This window comes from Balaenoptera musculus, chromosome 6 (assembly GCF_009873245.2).
Source record: "Balaenoptera musculus isolate JJ_BM4_2016_0621 chromosome 6, mBalMus1.pri.v3, whole genome shotgun sequence".
Taxonomy (NCBI): domain Eukaryota; kingdom Metazoa; phylum Chordata; class Mammalia; order Artiodactyla; family Balaenopteridae; genus Balaenoptera; species Balaenoptera musculus.
The window spans coordinates 19,723,809-19,740,619 of NC_045790.1; the positions used below are offsets into that span (position 1 = coordinate 19,723,809).

Sequence of the window (16,811 nt, forward strand, 5' to 3'; positions counted from 1 at the left end):
CGCTGAGTTTCAGATGAAGAAGTACTGGATGCAAAGATATTCCTAAGTTTTTATTTCCACCATCAAAAGGCAAGTAAAGTACATCACGGTGGTTAGGTGGGGCAGACATCCTGGGCTTTGTCCCCACGGCTACAAAGGCCACCGTACCCCACATGAGGGGTAGAGATGGAGCCACCAGCTTGAACCTGAGGCCAGTTGTGGGACGGGTGGGTGTACCCTGCAGGGCAGCTACTCACCTAGACTTGCCATCCATCCATCCATCTATCCATCCACTTGTGTCTACAGGCCCTTCCATCTCCAACATGACTCCTCTCACCAGGACGCCCCACTCTCCCCACCACTGGGTCTTTCTCACTGCTTTTAAATATAATCAAGAGTCTCCTTTTAAACAAACACCTCCCTTCCCCCAGCCTGCCCCACATCTGCTCCCCATCTCTTCTCTCTCATTCTCAGGAGATTCGTGAGAGAACGGACTTTCTCAGCACCTTCCCCTCCCCAGCCCACTCCCATCCAGCTCCTCCCACCCCCAAGAGAGAACACACTCGGCTCCTACTCAGGCCACCTGGGACTTCATGCATCTACATCCAAGTAGGCACCTTCAGGGCATCCCCATGGCCCCCATTTCTTCATGATGCACCTTCTCTTAGGATCCCTTCAGGCTATCACCCTGGCTTGAGAGATGTAGTTGTTACATATTTGCTGAACAATTGAATTATTCTGAAGGCCAACAGGTTGTTCTCTTTTATTTGTGGCAGGGAGGATGCATTTCTCACAACTTTTATCTACTCAGGTTGAGTTGGAGGATTTTTATTGCCACTACAAATTTAAATGGCCGGGGATGGGTCTTCTCTGCCTTTTGCCTCCTGACGAGGAGTAGTACCCACGGGATGTGCTGGGAGAGCCTCACCTAAGCTGGAGCGACCTCCCTGGAAGCAGAATTGCCTGGGGGCTGGTGGCAGGTGAGCAGAGGCCTGGGCATGCTGGCACCTGGGCTGGGGCTCTGGGTTCTGGACGCTCGTCTCCCTGCATCTGCGTCCTCACTCCCAGCTCAGAGGTGCAGGTGGAAGGAGAGAGGCCACAGTGAGTGAGTGTACGTCCCCTCCTGGCCCTGGCTGTGACCCAGGGGAAGGCGGTCACTGGGAATCTCTCTCCCTCCAGGACCACATGCAAAGGGGAAATCTGTAATAGTCGGGTGATCCAAACAGGGCAGATGTTCCCCAAGGTGGCATCTGAAGGAATAAATCGAGTGACATATGGCCTGCTGGGGTTGCAAGTTCTAGTGCAGTCGGGATTGTTTCTTTCTGGCCACGTCAGAACACTCAAGGGCACAGGTTCTGGACCCGGGGCCATTTTGTCCCCAGGGAACATTAGGCGATGCTGGAGACACATCTGGTCGTCACAACTGGTAGGAGGCCAGGAAGCTGCCAAGTGTCCTCCAGTGCAAAAGGCAGCCTCACGACATCACCCGACCCCAAAGGTCCATGGTGCCGAGGTCGAGAAACTCCGTTCTGGGTGGCCGCCTGGAGGGCTGGTTCTACTTAGTGGACTGAGAGAGTTTCCATATGGCCGGGCCTCATGCTGAGGTTCTATGGAGGAGAGGAGAGCTCTGGGTGTCCTGCCAAAGCTCTGAGGGTTGGCTCATTGGCCCCAGCTGCCGCCCTTCCTCCTTGTGTAGCTCCCTATGTCCCCAAAGACTGGACCCCAAGCACCAGAGAGCTCCAGGCGCACTAGGTGTGTGGGTCTGCCCCAGGGGCTGTGAGGAGGACCCTATTCTGCTCTAAAGCGGTGAAGGGGGACTTCATGGTCAGTCCAACGGGAGCTGGAAATAGTGTGAGGAAGACATCACAGTCACTTGTGCTCTGGCTCGTTATCTGTTGGATGACATCTCCTCAGAACTCAGCGACTGGAGACAATTTGTTAGATCTTATGGCTATCTTGGGTCAGGGATTCTGGCAGGGCATGGCTGGGTGACTTTTCAGCTCCAGGTAGCATGGGCTGAGCTAACTTGGTGGTCATCTACTGGCCAAGAGGTGTCTGGGCACCCGAGCTCTTTGTTCCCATACCTGGCACATTGGTGGAGGTGGTTGTAGGCTGGATCCGGCTAGGGCAATGGCTCAGAGGGCTTCAGCAGAGCACCTGAGGGTGGCAGGCTGCCTAATAGTGCTTCAGGGTTCCCCAGGAGGGTCCCATGAGATGGGAAGAGAATGCAGTTATTTCATAATTCCTGAGCCCAGAACCTGGCATCATGTCCTGTCATGTCAGCTATACTTTATTGGTCAAAGGAGACCCAGAGCCACCCAGATTCACCGGGGAGGGGGCACAGACAACCACCTGTCTATGGGAGGGTGTGTGTGTCAAAGAAATGGGAACCATCTTTAATCCCCCCCACTCCAGCTTCATCCCAGAGTGAATGGGAGGCATGTTAGGGGTAATGAGGTCCAGACACTGAGCCAGATGTGCCTCTCTCTTCTTCTGGAATGGCCAAGTTCTGAGGAAGGCAGTGCCAGGATGTCAGTAGTGCAGGAGTGACCTGGTGATGAAGATCATGGCACGGGTAAGTGGTCCAGCTCTGTGGCAGTCCCTTTTCCATGTGGGTGGCCTCACCATTCCTTTCTTCCTGGCGGCCACCCTGTGCCCCTCACTGCACATTAATGCACGGGTTTCCTGATTACAGAACAGCTGGCAAAGCAGAGTCTGGTCCCCATAGTCCACAGTGACATGGCTCCCTGGCCCAGACTGTGCTTATCAAGTGTCAGTTTGGTAAGAATGGTTCTGCCTGAGCCCCCGATGGAGAGTGTGGAGGGAGGTAGAATGTTCTAGAACAAGCCAGCTCTGCACCTACACCTCCTGCTTCCTCACAAGGGATCCTCAGCATTTCATGGCCAACAGGACTGTTGAGAAGACTCATGGGGACTTAGGAATAGGCCAAATGGGGAAGCCAGGAAATGTAGGCAGGAAGGCCCACGGCTCCTGTTTAACCCCTCATGTTAAAGGTATGCGATGGTTTGAAGTGTGTTGACATCAGATTCCCCTTCAAGGAGAAATCTGTGGCCCTCCTGTTTCTCCCACACATGAGGGGTCCTTAGGACTCTGCTTCAGTCTCTGCCCTGGAGTTCCTCTCCCTTCTCTCTTCCTCCTCGAGCCTGATTTGCTAAGGCTTCCAGATAAACTGCACTCTCCCTACAGATCCATCTTGGGAGTAAAGCTATTTCTGGTCATTTAATTCACTTTCGACATGGCCAGTGATCATCTTCTGGAGGGGAGATTACAAGCAAAGATGTAGCACAAAGATGTAAAGACGCCTGCAGAGCTAGTCATCGCTCCCAGAGTTATTCACAGACATTTAGGAGATGTTGGGATGCTGAGGATGGCTGGAAGAAAAGCATCCTTCCAGATGTTATTTCAAACATGATGCTGGTAAGGCACTTAAAGAGCTTCACACAGAGAAAATATTTGATGAATTTTAGCTATTTTTTAAAAAGTACTTTATATTTCCTTTGATAATTGCATTTTAGAATAATTTTCTCTATCAGTAATTTAACTTTCCATCCTATCGGTCCCATCGGTGACATATGGTTCAGACTTCTGCGTTGCACACGTAACCTGTTAAGAAAAGCCCCCTTCCCCGGGAAGTAGGAGACTGGTATGAAAATGTCTGTGGCTGAAGGTACTCAGTAAATGTGAGATTGTGTTGAGGGGGCATCTCTCTAGTTTTGAAACCAACCTTGAATGATCCTTTAGACCATTAGAAAGTAATTCATAAATTGATTTATTTTCCTTTTGATTTTGCTTCATCTTGGGAGGTAAGGATCCTGGGCCATGAAACCCTGAACATCAAATTCCCTGCTGTGCGTCATTCAGATGCTCAGGAAATGTTGGTTGGACACCTTTTCTCAACACAGATCCCAGCTGCTTCTCGGGAAGAATGAACTGGTGATGTCAGCCTGGAATTGTCCACCTCAGTCCAACCCTTTGCCTCTCTGTAGGGGACAAATTAGCCCCCAGAGACTCTATTGTACTTGTGTTCTGTTTTCTTGGTGTGTAGGCATGGTCTTACATGCATGAAAACATAAAAGAAGGAGGAGAAAACAGTTCTCTAAATGACCTTAAAAACCAACCCAAGTCCTGTTGATTTTTCATGCAGGCCACAGCCCCTGGGATTGTTCAGCATGGGAACCTTTCTGGGTATCAGTGATAAATGACTGTGACTTGGCCGGACGCCCCTGTCTTCCTCCTGTCCTGTGGCAGGTGCTGTATTTACTTAGCTATTTTCTCCCCCAGTGGAAAGTACATTAGAGGCTGATGATTTATTTACTTAAGGACTACCAAAGAAATCATGCAGAAAACACCTTGTATTGTATTAGACCATGTGTGTCTGTTTCCTTGGAATATATGTTCTACTGAGAAGGAAATCCAAGAATTGGACCCTCAGGGAATACGAGGAATTGGAAGAGCGTGTGCATTCCCAAACCTGCACAATGAGAGAGGCGCTCTTGTCAGGAAGGACCTGCTCGGTGCCCCCTTACTTGAGCAGACAGGTGCCAGCTGCCACGGCCCGGATGCAGCACTGCACTAACTGTGTGGCGGTGCAGCAGGCATCTCCATCACCTGCCTTGGAGCCGCACCAGAAAGCAACACACAACCAAGGAAATGCAGCAGGAGGTGAGAGAATCTGGCCAGCCCTCGCAGGGCCACTTTGAATCACCTTTTCCCTGTGAACGGTCTCCTGCTGCGAGGCCCTGTGGTGAAGGGCAGTAACCCAGGACAGGGCCCTGTAGTGGGCCAGGGAGGTGGGCCTCTGGCTGAGGGCGAGGAATTACGTGCTGACTCTTCAAGGAGGTTGGCGATGGCTCTTTCGTCGCCCTACTTACGGTGGCGGGACCAGCTGTCTGTTGAAGGCATTAATGCAAGGATGCTTGCAGGATACAGCCAGCAGGCTGGAGCAAGGTGGGGAGTCTAAGCCCTGACCACACATTAAACTCAATCCTGACCTCTGAGCTGGGGCCCGGGTGCTGCTTTGTTCAAATTTTCAGGGTGATTCCTAAGACCCGCAAGGGGTCCCGAAAGGGACAGGGCTTCAGAGAGTAATGGTTTCGTGGGGCTCAGGAGGTTGGAGGACAGGCTCCCAGCCTGGGAGCCTGTAGGCTTGGATAATGGAGCACAATGTCCACACTGACCATGAGGGCCAACCAGCCCTCACAGGACCCACCCCTAACCTTCCCCATTGCTTAGGACCCCAGAACTGTGCACCCCTCGGGGCAAAGCTGTTTGGTAGTGTCTAGTAAGGGCTAACCAAACACCTGCTGCAAACACTCCACGACCCAGCCATCTAGCTCCTTGATACGTACTCTAGAGAAATGAGCGCTTGTATCCAAAAAAAAAAAAAAGATGAACTCAAGTGTCTGTAGCACAAACTGTGGTCATTCCACGCTATGTAATAGACTCGGGCCGTAAAAAGAGTGAAGTGCTGACACACTAACACGTGGATGAACCCGGACAGCACGATGCTCAATGAAAGAAGCTGACATAAAAGGTCGCATATTCTATGATTCCACTGATGTGAACCATCTAGAATAGGTAAATTCACAGAGACGGAATGCAGACTGGTGGTGGCCAGGGGCTTCAGGTGGGGCTGGTGGTGAGGGAGAGTGGGGAGAAACTACCTGATGGCTCAGGACTTTCATTTTGGAGCGATGGAAATGTTTTGGAACTAAATAGAAGTTAGCGATTGCAAAGCATTGTGAATGTACTAAATGTCACTGAATTGTTCACTTTAAAATAGAGGGTTTTATGTTATGTGAATTTCCCTTCAATAAATTAAAAAAAAAATAAATTAAAAAAACTGCCCATCAGCTTTATTAATAGTAGTCCCAAACTGGAAATGACCCAAATGTCCACCAGTCTCCGAATAAAGTGTATTTTATCCACATGCTGACATGCTACACAGCAAGGACAATGTATGTAAATTCAAACATGGGTGCATCTCACAGACCTTGTGCTGGGACACAGCATGCTCACGCCATGTGCGTCCGTTCATATGAAAGTCAGGAACATGCAAGAACAACCAGTGGTGGTGGAAGCAGAATAGCGACCATCTCTGGAGGGAATTTCTGGGGTGGCAAAATGTTCCACGCATTGATGTGTGGGCCGTGACACAAGCGTATATTCTTGTCTAGACTAAACTGCACCCTTAAGATTAGTGCTCTGTTCTGTATGTAAATGTACTTTAAAAAACTAATAAATCCAAGAAAGGAGAAAGATCGATTTAGAGAAATAACCCTTAACCCTTTTATATGGACTCACCAACTCCAGGCTGGCCGGATGTCCACACGGGACCCGTCACCTGGCTGGTCCTTCTCTGTGTGCCGGCAACACCTGAGTCCAGCTTCGCCCCTCTGCTTCCACGTTACTTTGTCATTTCCTGCTTCGTGTATCTGTCCCCAGCAGGTCTGCAAGTCCTCGAGGGCAGGACCAATTCTCACTCCCTGTGGGGACCCTGGCCTGGAGCAGAGTAGGAGCTTTATGAAGTGTCGTGGAGGGACCCATGGAACTGGACTTTTTCTGGGTGGACAGGGGCAGGGAGGCAGGAGGAGACCCCATGGTCACAGTGACCTCAGGCGTCCCAGCGGTGATGGCAGGCATACACAGCACTGCTTGGCACCTGCCCGAGTGTGGACGGGAGCCCTGAGGAGGTGTCTGGGCCAGATTCTCAGTGTGCTCTGTCCAGGGAGAGTGACTTCTGGACCTCACTCGGTCAACAGCCTTCACACCTGCCGTCCTTTGCGGCTGCAGGAAGCCCTCTCACCTATAGCAGCCCCGTGTGCTGAGACCTTGACCCCAGGAAGACTCCTGCAGAACGCTCAATCCTGCCCTGGCATTTGGGGCAGGCCTCCAGGAACTTGGAGCAGAGCTTCTCAGACTTTCCTGGACCCCGAGACGCCCAGGGACGTGGAAACATGCAGATTCTTACTCAGAGGGTCTGGGGGTGGTGAAGCTGATGTTCTGGTCTGGAAGGTCTGGCAGGAAATAAAACCTGATAAAAAATGATGAACATGTATGTTTATATACATATTAGCTAGCTCATACGCACAGGAGCATACCCAAACCTAAATGCAGAATTTAAAGGACAGTCAATCAATGAACCCGGAGGTAACATAAATGAGGCAGGCTCACATCCCCAAGCCCCAGGCCCTTTCCCCATCACAACACTCCTCACACTCCACCCAGATTTTTTGCATTTCTCTCCATCTGGTGGCCTGCTGGGGGTCAGACACAGCTTTCTCCTTGGGCATGGAGGCTGTGTGGGAAATACCCTGCCCAGCCTCACCAGGAACTTTCCCGCTGCACCTCCTGTTTCCACAGAGCTACTTTTAGAATCCTATTTTTAACCTGTTTGAAGTTCGCATTGACTTCATCGCCTAATTGGAAAGGTCACCTCCCTGGAATTGTCTGTCCTACACTCCACCCTGTGGGCAGTACAGAGCAGAGATGATCAAATATCCCTAGTTGGGGCCTCGAGCCAGCGTCCTTCCCCTCCAGGGCCCAGCCGAGGTGACGGTGGAGCCCGGCCCCCAGGCCAGGTCACATGCAGGTCAGTTCTCAGTTCTCTCTGTCACCTCCCACCCGTGCTGACCCATCAGGCGCGCACACCCTGAGGCGGACGCAGACCCTGCCCCGTTCTCTCTGCAGCCCAAGGTAAGGCTGAGGGAGGGGTCCGTGTGGGCCCTGCACAGGCTGCGCCTTTCCTTTTTAGGAATGCTCTGCCCCAGCCCCACGGACTGTTCCTCCAGGGCACCTGCCCTTCCCACCTGGAGGAGTGTCACAGCCCTTGGAGGGCTTGCGACCACACAGACCACTGGGCCCACCCCAGAGTCTCAGATTGAGTAGATTTGGGTTGGAGCCTGGGGTTTACATGTCTCACCTGATGCTGCAGGTCTGGGAACTGGGCTTTGAGAACCACAGGTCTGTGCCAAAGGGTGTCAGGGTCTGTTGGGGGAAATGCCAGGTCTCCCACCCGGCCGCTACAGGCCACGTCTGTGTCTTCTGGGAGGGCAGAGTGCGGACTGTGGTCCCCAAGACTCCTGGGCTCCAGTCTCCTAAACATCCTTTTCTGGGTGATGAGAGCAGGTCAGTTAATTCCACTACACCTTAGTTTCCCAGTCTGTAAACATTTCTTATCTCATAGGATTGTAGCCTTGTAGGGACCAGCAGGCCACCCAGTGTGTTCTCTGGAGCTCCGTCTTGATCCCAGGGTGGTCTGAGAGTGGCTCCTTGGGGCAGAGCCATCATGGGCTCTGGCTGTGAGCCCTTTGGCTGTGTGCCCCTGAGCTTTGCCTGGACCACTCTGAGCTAGGTTTCTGTCTGTGTTATGGGAGAATACCCCTCCTCAGTGCTTATCGTGCCACTCAGAGGCACCTTGAGGTGGTAAATTGAGTGTATGCCTGGCTGGGCGGGGAGCATTCTCTGGGACCTCGTGGCTTTAATCCTGTGAGGGCTCACGAGGTCTGATGCCCCCATCCTGATGCATCGGCACGTCTCTGCCAAACCAGGTGAACTCAGGGCACCCCAGCCCTGCCTGAAAGCTCTGAAGACCTCTGGGAATAAGTTCTGCAGAATTCATTGGCCTGAACGCTGACCTGGAGGTGTCAGTTCAGAAGAAATACTTGAGTCTGCCTTGGCACAGGGGCAGCTTGGGTTTGCCTTGCCTCCTCTGGACCCCCTGTGGTCGCTGACACCTCCCTTCTCTGTAGCTAGGCATCTCCGGCCTGGCACTGCCTTCCTCCCTTCTCCCACTCCTGTGTAAACAGCAGGAGAGCCGGGGACTACTTCTCCCACCCGTGCATCTCCTGCAGTCCCTGACACCCATCCTTCACTCAGTAAACAGCTATAATTAGCCACGTGCAGGAGGAACAGAGGCTGCACGCAGGGCAAGGTCCATACCTGTAACCAATCCTGCCTCCTGCTGAGGGCTTTCCGGGAACCCTCTCCTCCCCTCACTCCCCTCCCCTCCGGGAAGCCGCTGGCAGAGGGATCTGGGCAACGGGACCTGGCAGGAAAGCCGTACCTCGAGTCATCCAACTCCGGGAAGACCTAGTGAAAGCAAAGGGCAGAGCACGCGGAGACCACTGCTCTCAGCATCAGGGTGGGGAGAAGGTGAAGCCAGGAGGGGTGGTGTCTCCTCCCCAGAGTGAGCCGGCCCGGGGGCGGGGGTGGGTGTTTGGAGCCCTCTGGGCTGCAGCCTGAATTCTACATTTCAAAGGACACACCAGACAGCCAGGTTTGGGCACATCCCCTTTGTTGTGTAAATCCCGGGGTCTGAGTTCCCAGGGCTCAGCACTCCGTCTTCTGACTGCCAAGTTTCTGTTAGGACTTGGACGTGACCTCCCTCAACCCCAGGCTTGTTTAGGTTTACCTTGGGAACATTGCAAGCAGGGGCGTCCTGGAGCCACCCGTGTCTAGACGGATGTGGGCCGGCCAGCTCCCAGCCCCGGGCATCCAGCCCCTCACTGCTGCCCGAAGCCCTGCGCCCAGCTCGGCGTTTAGCACCTGCTCCCTTCCCAGTGAGAGCATCACGCAGACCAAGGAGTCCTTCCGTGTGCCCGAAATCCTGCTTCTAATGGAAACTCTTCCCTCTTCTATTGTTCTGCAAACATAGAGAAAAGCTGCCGAGCTGCTTCCACACAGATCTTTTTTTGGGCCTCACTCTTTTTATTTCTTCTATCTTTTCCATTAAGAGGCAGCCACCAGCCCTGAGAGTCATGCTGCCTGCAAAGCTCTCTTACCTCCAGGAGACATCAGATTTTTGTTTAAGAACCTCAGCCGGCTGGATTTCCCATCTGCCATGTCCACGCTGATGGCAGACAAAGAAATTCAGCCTAACGTTCCCCAAAGCTGTCTCACAATTGCTACTTCTGTGGTGGAAGGCCAGGGTCCTTCCATGCTTATGCTTTGTGGTCTCTGCTCGTAAAGGGTTCACCTTTCAGCAGGGAACACCCCTTGGGGGGTCACCTCCCTCTGGTTTGACGGAGGACAGTGGGCGTGTCCTTGGAAGTTCAGGCCTGGGCTGCTGGGCACCCATGTTGCTATAATGGGTTTGGAGGAAGGGACAGCAGAACCTGGGTGAGGTGACAGCCCAGCAGTCCTGACTAGGGCCAGAGGGGAACAAAAGGCACTCGGACCAACTGACCAGGGAGCCAGCGGGGCCCCTAAGTACTAAGATAACAATAACCAGAGGGAAGCAGCAAGGTGACAGAAGATTAAAATAATAATAATAATAGTAGTAATAATAATAATAATAATAAACATGAGTTAAAAAGCAAACAGAAAACCACAAGTTCCCTCCAATGGAAAACCAAGTCCCTTGGGAGCGAGCTCTCCTTCATCCCTCTTGGCGCTCCGGGTCCAAGTCCTCCCCAGGAAACACACGTGTTTGGGTGGGGACTGCTGTCCGCATGTCAGGAGGAACCTCCCCGCCACCCCCGCCCCCTCCTGGCTGCAGTCCTACACGGGTGCTACCCAGCTCCTCTCTCTAGCCAGGGCACACTTTTCTGCCTCAGTTTCCCCACCTTTAAAAGGGAGACACACATAGTAGCTAGCACCCGGGATGCTGTGAGCCCTTCATGGCTTAGTCTTGACAGGGTCCGGCACATCCCGGGGCCCAGCAACTCTTGGCTCTGTTCCTGTTTGTTTGGTTTTGTTTTTTAAATTAGAGTATAGTTGATTTACAATGTTGTGGTAGTTTCAGGTATATAGCAAAGTGATTCAGTTATACCCACATATATATATTCATTCTTTTTCAGATTCTTTACGCATATAGGTTATTACAGAATACTGAGTAGAGCTCCCTGTGCTGTACAGTATGTCCTTGTTGGTTATCTATCTTATATAGTAGTGTGTGTATGTTCATCCCAAGCTCCTAATTTATCTCCCTCCCCCCACGTTCGATAGCAATGCCTGTAGGGGAGGAGACTCTCCCTCCAGGCTCCTACAGGAGGCCTCACAGGGCCGTCTGCCCCCATTTTTCCCACCATTGGTTACCAAGGGTTTGAGTGCCCTGTGGGACTGCTCTCCTGTGTGTGTCTCTTCATACGAGATCTTCACAATTAAAAGACTTTTTTTTTGGTAAAAACTGGGTCTCACGCTCCATGTAGTCTTGTCAGATTCTTCAGTCTAAAGTTGGAAGAAGCTAGAGGACATTTAGAGTCGTTTTTGTCACCAAGCTAAAGCTGTCCACACCCTCCTCCCCACAGCCTGGGACACAGGCTGGATGTTCAGTGCCTGCTGCCTGGGCCCCGAGTGATGGGTCATGTGGAGGGCTGTGGGTAGCGCGTCTGCCCTGGACTACCAGGGGTGATGGCCTTTCACAGCCTTGACCTGTGACTGGTTGGCGGGATCATCTCAAGTTTCAGAAAGCCTTTCTTACAGACCCCTGTTCTTCCAGTAAGTCCCAGCGAGAGGAAAAAATGGGACTTGTGATGTAAAATATCAGTTATGACAGAGAAGAGGGCTACATGAATGGTGAAGGGCTGGAAATAGCTTTAATGGTTTAAAAACCTGGTGTTTACTCTGGAGCAGAGATTAGGGGTGGGCTTAAAAGCTGTCAGTGATCAAACATCAATAAAGGAGTCTGACTCTTCGTTACAACCTTGTACAGCCACGTCTGCAGCAGCATTATTCACAATAGCCCCCAAATGGAAACATCTTAAATGTCCACTGACAGATGAATGGATAAACAAAATGTGGTATATCCATACAATGGAACATGCAGGAATGTTCCACAAGGAAGCAGTGCAGGAAGGAGGCTCATGTGTCAAAGGTCAATAATGGGCCATGTGCTGGAGGCTGTTAGAGTGAGGACCCAAGGCTGTGTGCATAGAGAGAGCGGAGAGGATTAGGAGGGTGAAGTGGGAGCACGGTTTTACAGGATGAGTCAGTGTGGACAGCACACTCCAGAGGACGGGAATAGTGTGTACAGAGGCATGGCGGCCTGGGCACCAGCTGGAGTGATGCCTGCCCAGGTGTGCCATCGGAGCTGTGGGAACTTTGGGCGTTTATCCTACAGAGATCATCTGGGAAGGGCATGGGCAGTCCTTGGCTGTGACACCACTTTGCCTGCCCTGCAAAGCAGCTGTGGGCTGTGATTGTTCTCTAGTTCTCACAAGGGAGATCACAGGAGTTCTTCAATCTTGGGGTTCCCCAGCTTTCTGGGCCCAAGATACATTGTGGGTCACACATTGCGGGGGTGCGCTCACACCCCCTTGAGCTCTCCCACCACGCATTTGCCAACAATCCTACCTACCAGGGCTGTCCAGGGATGCAGGCTGGGAGGAGAAGTGGACCCATTGCAGGCCGATCCTCTGGTGCTCAGTACTCCCCATTCCTTGATATTTGTTCTCCCCCCCAGGGATGCTCCAAATGGAGCAACATCAGACTCCCCAGAGGGCTGGTTAAAAGACAGGTGCTGGTCCCATCCACCTGATTTCTGAATTAGTAGGTTTGGGTGGGGCCTGCATTTTGCTTTGCACACAGAGTCCCAGGTGATGTTGATGGTGCTGGTCTGGGACCACATTTTCCAGAACTGTTGCTGTGGAGCAGGACAAATCATGTGAAATGGCAGAAGAGCCCATGCATGTGGGTTGGCCTCAGTCTGTTGTAACAGAATATCACACACTAGGTGGGCAAAAACAAGAATTTATTCTCTCCCAGTTCTGGAGGCCAGACATCTAAAATCAAGGTGTCACTATGGAGAACAGTATGGAAGTTCCTTAAAAAACTAAAAATAGAATTACCATATGACCCAGCAATCCCACTACAGGGCATATACCCTGAGAAAACCATAATTCAAAAAGAGTCATGTACCACAATGTTCATTGCAGCTCTATTTACAATAGCCAGGACATAGAAGCAACCTAAGTGTGCATCGACAGATGAATGGATAAAGAAGATGTGGCACATATATACAGTGGAATATTACTCAGCCATAAAAAGAAACGAAATTGAATTATTTGTAGTGAGGTGGTTGGACCTAGAGTCTGTCATACAGAGTGAAGTAAGTCACAAAGAGGAAAACAAATATGGTATGCTAACGCATATATATGGAATCTAAAAAAAAAAGGTTCTGAAGAACCTAGGGGCAGGACAGGAATAAAGACACAGACGTAGAGAATGGACTTGAGGACACGAGGAGGGGGAAGGGTAAGCTGGGAGGAAGTGAGAGAGTGGCATGGACATATATACACTACCAAATGTAAAATAGATAGCTAGTGGGAAGCAGCCGCATAGCACAGGGAGATCAGCTCAGTGCTTTGTGACCACCTAGAGGGGTGGGATAGGGAGGGTGGGAGGGAGAGGCAATGGGGAGGAAATATGGGGATATATGTATATGTATAGCTGATTCACTTTGTTATAAAGCAGAAACTAACACACCATTGTAAAGCAATTATACTCCAATAAAGATGTTAAAAAAAAAAAAGAAAAATAAATATCAAGGTGTCAGCAGGGCCATGCTCCCTCCAGCAGTTCTATGGAAAAATCCTCCCTCGCCTCTTCTAGCTTCTGGCATTGCCAGCAATCTTTGGCTTGTGGAAGCATCACTCCAGTCATGAGGCCACCTCCTTCCTATGTCTTCTCATCGTCTTCCCTCTGTGCATGTCCATTTCTGTGTTCAAATCTTCCCTTTTTATAAGGGCACTGGTTATATTGGATTAGGGCTCACCCTAATGACCTCATTTAACCTTAATTACCTCTGTAAAAATCCTATCTCTAAATAAAGCCACATTCTGAGGTACTGTGGGGTTAGGACTTGAACATATCTTTTTGGGGAGGCACAATTCAACCTGTAACAGCACCCTTGGGAGCAGTGGTGGGTCATGTCCACATCCACAGCTGGGCCTGGAAGCAGAGCTGGGCCTCTAAGTAAATCCCACCAATTCTCCCTGTTATGCAACACCTTGGCCCGGCCCTCCAGACACTCATTCCTCAGAAGAGAGGCCTGGCCCCATAAAGCCAGTGCAGGCTGTTCATTGTCTACGAACATATAAGCGGGGGTGCCACCCAGCTTCTCTGCAGCCTAGGAAGCCACTGGGGAAATATTTCAGGACTCTAAGGGAATAAATGGTCTGGGAAGAAGAGCTAAGAGAAGCATAGGGCCATGTTTCTCAAGGGGTCCAAAGGTGAGGAGGGTGGGCCAAAAGTCTGTCCCAAACAAGGCCTGTGCAAGAGAGCAAACAGAGCTCTCCTACCACAGTCCCAAGTGCCTAACAATGATGCAATGGTCTCATAATGTGATCGATAAGATTGGTTCTGTCTTCCCACCTTGACTGCTGTATTAGTCTGCTCAGGCTGCTATAACAAACCACCATTGACTGGGAGACTTAAACCACAGACATTTATTTTTTGCAGTTCCGGAGGCTGGAAGTCCAAGATCAAGGTGCTGACTGAACTGGTCCCACCTGAGAGCTCACTTTCTGACTTGTGGACAGCCACCTCTCACTGTGTCCTCCCATGACAGAAAGAGATGAAACTCTGGTCTGTTCTCCTGTCCTTATGAGGGTACTAATCCCATCATGGGGTCCCACCCACATGACCTCATCTAAACCTAATCACCTCCTCAAAGCCCCACTGCCAAACATCATCACATTAGGGGTTAGGGCTCCAACATATGAATTTTGGGGGGACACAAACATTCAGTCCATAACAATAATATACCTTCGTTATGTCCTGGATGTTAAGTTACGTTTAGATTCCCTAGACCCCTTGGTCATCCTGCTGGAACGTGGTGGCATGGGGACTTCCTGTTTCTAGATTCTGGCCTTGGGTCTGACCTCTGCACTCCTTACCATGGGGTACCTTATGGACACATCCAAGCTCTGTCTACACCCCTGGAAACAGCTGCCTCTTGATCACCCAATGGATCTATAACTGTATATGCCCAAGGCACGTCTGAACAGAGAAAAGGCCTGAACAGGTCAGGACACAGCCAGAGAGCATTTATGCAGAGAATTGTGGAGTGCTTCTTTAGAAAGATGGGGTGTGGGCTGCAAATGATGAAGGGACCCTGAATGGTGCCCCTCTAAAGCATGCAGTCTGGGTAGGGCCCACTCTCCTTCAGGTTTAGGGAAAGTGAGAAACAGGACTTTCCTCCTTCTCTGCAGTTTGCTGAGCTTCCCAGGGGTTGACTGTGACATTTGCCTCTGGATGTAGTGGAGGCCCTTGGAGCTTAAGCAGTGGCCCCAAGAACCCATCAGGAGCTTGTTAAAGCTCAGACTCATGGCCCAGTCCCCAGGGGTTCTGTTTGGAGAGTGTGGCCTGGGGCTTGGGCAGCATCCTTTGGACCAGCATCCCTGGCGATGCAGTAGTCTGTGGTCAGAGAGCTGTGGTGGGGAGCAGGGGTGCTGGGGCTGCTCCTGAAAGCCCCGGTGCAGATTTGCACCATGCAAGGTATGACTTCACTACATTACATGGGCAATCAGAGATGTGCTCAGAAACACAAGTTTTTCTGGGAAGGTTCCAGATTTCTGTACCCTGAGATGGGCTGGTGTGTGTGTGTGTGTGTGTGTGTGTGTGTGTGTGTGCATATGCACATGTATACATGCGTGTGTATATATATGTAATTTGTTTAAAAAGTATGCCAATGTAGTTGGGATAAAAGAGGGAGTTTAAAGTATGAGTCCAAGGTACCATCTTGAAGAGAAGTAATCTGCTTTATAAGAGAACATTTTTTTAAGTTATAATCAATTTCCCACATTCTTGACCATGAGGACATAAAGCCAAGGGCTTGCAGGGAGTGACTGAAGAGGTCTGTGAAGGCAGCTGTAAGAAGAGTGACAGTGACACAAGGTGTGAGCTCGGCCTGGGCCTGCCAGAAGAAGGTACCCTCTGGGGTGGATAATGGAGACAATTCTGAGGATGGGAAAGGAAGTACCGCTCTCCCTCCAGCCCTTGAATTTACTTTTTCCAACTCAAGGACTGCTGGCGTCATCCAGTGTGTTCAGAAAAGAGGCTTAGTAATTTATTCACCAATACACAGACAGACAGACAGACAGACAGACAGACAGACAGACACACACACACACACACACACACACACACACACACACAGGCTCCCAGGAAGTTTTCATTAGAATATGACACGTGAGAGATGGGCATTACATATATATTCTGTCCTGCACTTCACGTGCTTATGTGCATGTAGGTATTAAAAAAGTGATAATATTGACCCCACAGGCTTGCACACCCACATTGATAAGATACGCACATATAGACTCTTGGGAATTCAGTTCAACTACCACGTTAGATGCTCATTTTGGTATCCAGTTGAGAAACTCCACAGGGCTGATAATTACAACTAATCAACTTACTAAATAAGCGGGAAAAAAAAAATCCAAAGAAACCCAGGAGGAGTTCTTAAAAATAACTTGGTAAGCCCTGAACAACATCACCAAATGAAAGCAGGAGCAAAGCCCTGGCGATTAAGAGAACAGTCTTCCCATGGGCCCTGCTCCCTCCAGGCAGGCGGGCAGCTGATCCCTCCCACCGCTGGAACAAGTAGGCAGCATATGCTCCTCCTCCTTTACTCGGGATCTTAACTGACGATCTTTATTTTGTTGTCACCGTGTCCTTACACATAGGGAAATTGCTGTGGGGCTGCAGGGAGAACATGATAGAGTAGGGGTGCAGCTGCAGTCACAACAACACCCCAATTTGGGGCTAGGGGGGCTCTGGAGGGTGCTGAAGGCCCCCACTGCCAGTCACCTGTGCAGGGTCAAGACATACCCAGGACGATTCGTTCCTCGTGAATTGCTAAGACACAG

The 16,811-nt window shown here is 50.8% G+C and overlaps 2 long non-coding RNA genes across 2 annotated transcripts in view; one reads left to right on the forward strand and one right to left on the reverse strand.

The window, feature by feature from the left end:
• Positions 1-6,305: 6,305 nt before the first annotated feature.
• Positions 6,306-8,101, reverse strand: LOC118896490. Its single transcript, XR_005020187.1, has 3 exons — positions 7,922-8,101; positions 6,971-7,033; positions 6,306-6,501 (listed from the first exon to the last, which is right to left on the reverse strand). It is a non-coding gene; the product is annotated as an uncharacterized LOC118896490 (long non-coding RNA).
• Positions 7,605-16,811, forward strand: part of LOC118896489 — a 64,508-nt gene continuing 55,301 nt past the window's right edge. Inside the window, exon 1 of the long non-coding RNA XR_005020186.1 lies at positions 7,605-7,695. This is a non-coding gene — a long non-coding RNA (uncharacterized LOC118896489). The remainder of the gene's footprint in view (positions 7,696-16,811) is intronic.